This window comes from Vicia villosa, linkage group LG4 (assembly GCF_029867415.1).
Source record: "Vicia villosa cultivar HV-30 ecotype Madison, WI linkage group LG4, Vvil1.0, whole genome shotgun sequence".
NCBI classification, from domain to species: domain Eukaryota; kingdom Viridiplantae; phylum Streptophyta; class Magnoliopsida; order Fabales; family Fabaceae; genus Vicia; species Vicia villosa.
The window spans coordinates 29641132-29644274 of NC_081183.1; positions in this window are offsets into that span (position 1 = coordinate 29641132).

Consider the following 3143-nt stretch of genomic DNA (forward strand, 5'->3'; position numbering starts at 1 on the left):
ACCATTAACTGTTTATCATATATATATTCAACTGTTATCCACCAATTACTGTTGAGGCTCTGTATATACTTCTTCAAAGGCCTCCACTCCATCCAGGTTAGGCTTTACAAGCTTTCAATTTACAGTCTTTATTTAAATTACTGTCAAATATAAACTGTACATATATTTGTTTAGAACTACGTTTGAGTATGAACCCTAGGACAGTTAAACTATATATATATATATATATATATATATATATATATATATATATTATAGGAATATGGCCTAGGATTGAGAATGTCTTCCCGGTGAAGGCTCTTTCCTAATTAGAGATCTGTAGTTCAAACCCCCAAGATGAATTATTCCCGGTGAAACATCTTGGCAAAAACCTTAGAATCCAAAAAAATAGGACACATCCACCCAAAGAGGAATTATTCCCGGTGAAACCTCTTACCTATTTGCTTAGAGCCAAAATAAGTTCAAAACTACATAGCTTTCTCTTGTGCTATAACAAGGACCCTCGATTAGCCTCCTCTTGGGCTTTGTACAAGGACCCACATGCTTCTTAAAAGCATTTCCAGCTTCCTCTTGAGCTTGTATACAAGGACCCATCAGGTTTCTTATAAACATAGGAACAAGTCTTTAGTCACCTTTTAGGCTACCCTGGTGAGTTTCTTCCAATTTAAACCAGACTTTTAAAACAAGCTAAGTTTGCCTCAATTTCATATTGAGTACATTTTTCGAATGAGAGACATGGACAGTCTCTGTCACCCTTATCTTCATCAATCTTCCTTAGCAGAGTCTAGGATCCATATTTGCTTATCCTCAGCAAGTGTCAGCCTTCATCTTGGGCTTTAAACAAGAAGTCTCCACTAGATAATCTTTCTGCCAATCATTTTAATAAAAATCCCTGGAAAGGGTTAGCCTCCAAAATCAATCCTTCATTTCAATAAAATCCCTGGAAAGGGTTAGCCTCCAAAATCAATCCTTCATTTCAATAAAATCCCTGGAAAGGGTTAGCCTCCAAAAAATCATTCTATCATTTTAATAAAAACCCCTGGAAAGGGTTAGCCTCCAACATCAGTCTTTCAAAACCAAAGATTCATTCTCTTAGGAGATAATTTCCCCAAAAGAGTCAAAAACCCCTGGAAAGGGTTAGCCTCCAAAAATATGATAAAATCAGTCTTTTAACAAACAAATTCACCAGCTGAGTCAAAATCCCTGGAAAGGGTTAGCTTCCAAAGAAAAACAGTCTTTTAATAAATAAACTTTTCAGTAGAGTCAAAATCAACAAAAACAGTTAGCCTCAACCTTGGGCTTCATACAAGGCACCAAACAATAAAACTTCCCTGTCAAGAGTCAGCCTCAACCTTGGGCATTGTACAAGGCAGATAATAGAGTCTCCCCAGAAAGTTCTTCATCATTCAGTAGCCACAACCTTGGGCTTTGTACAAGGCAGATTAAACCATACTTTCATGTGTCAAAGATTCCTAACACCAAGTATCTTTTCCCCATAGAGTCATCCATACTCAGTTTATTTAAGAGTCAGCCACAACCTTGGGCTTTGTACAAGGCAGAAAATAATGTTTTCCCTAGCTAGAGTCAGCCTCAATTCTGGGCTTTGTACAGAACACCAAATAAAAATCCATCAAATAAACACTCTCCAAATAGAGTCAGCCTCAATTCTGGGCTTTGTACAGAACACAAAAATACCCTGTAATTAATCCCCAGTGGAGTCATCTCCCAGAGTTAATAAATAATAATTAATCAATCAAAAAGCCTCAAGCTTGGGCCTCATGCAAGCCAGCTAAAAGTCAAATCTTTTATACAGTAGATAGACATAGCTTATCTCTATAGAGAGATATTTTTACTACTCTACCACATTCAATCAAACAAACATTTCAATTTCAATTTCAATTTCAATCAAGTCTCCCATTTAGGATTTTGAAAGGCATGAGCTGGCAGTAAAACCCAGACATGTGGTAACTTTCCCTAATTTGGATGAGCATCTTTCTTTCATTTAAGAGGCATTTGACTGGTATACTTGCACATACACAAGTAAGGTCCCCCTCTTGAATGAAATGAATTCAGTTATTCTGTCACTCCTTTAAATGTTTGTGGTAGAATAGTACAAATACCTCTCTGTAAAGATGATTTCATATCTCTTTATTGTAAACAGAGATTTAATTCAAGCTTCAACCTTGAGCTTCAAGCAAGGCACCAAAAACAATTAATTTCCCTAGTTAGTTCCCCGAACTACATTAAGCTCTGACTTCCACTAGGGATATGTAGGCATGAGGTTCACAAGGAATCTCAGCGAGCTAATAAAATACCAAAAAATAGTCAGTTTGTCTATCTGTCTGTCTTTCTTTAATCAATTCAATTCCTTCTCCTAACACAAAGGAGAAACTTTCCCAATCATTAGCAATAAACACAATCACAATGACACAGAGAAGGTTCCTGTAGAGTACTACAGATATGTAGGGTGTTTAAACACTTCCCTATGTATAACCGACCCCCCGGACTCCAGAATTTCTAGTCTAGGTGAAATCCCTACACTTAGCAAACTCTTAGGGTTTAGTTGAGATATTTTTTTCCCTTTCCTACTCGTAGGAAAATAAGAAAGTTCGTGTGATATCGTAGGAAGAACTGAAACAAAATTCATCCCACCACGGGCGCATTCTCCTTCCAAATTTCGCGTGAAGGGTCTAGCGTGCCGTCCTCCCAAGTGAAACAGGGAGGTAAAGAAAACGACCACCACAGCGGGCAGCAAATTAAATGTGTTTTGAATTTTTTGAATTTTTTTTATCTCTCGTCTAAAGCGACTAATAGATTTAGTCGGGTCGAGGAGAGAATTGATTAAAAGTTAATGTTTTATTATTTTATCTCTCGTCTAAAGCGACTAATAGATTTAGTCGGGTCGAGGAGAGAATTAACCAAGGATTGATGTTTTTGCCAAATGGGATTGGGGCAAACCCTAATATTTGGATCTTATCTAGGGTTTTATTGTGATTTTTAATACATAAAGTTAATTAAAATAATTAAATCGAGTAATTAAAATAATCGGAAGATAAATCCTAAATCCTAATATTAGCCTAATCCTAATTTTATCCTAACCTAATTAAAATTAATTAAATTAAATCTATACGCATTTTTTACAA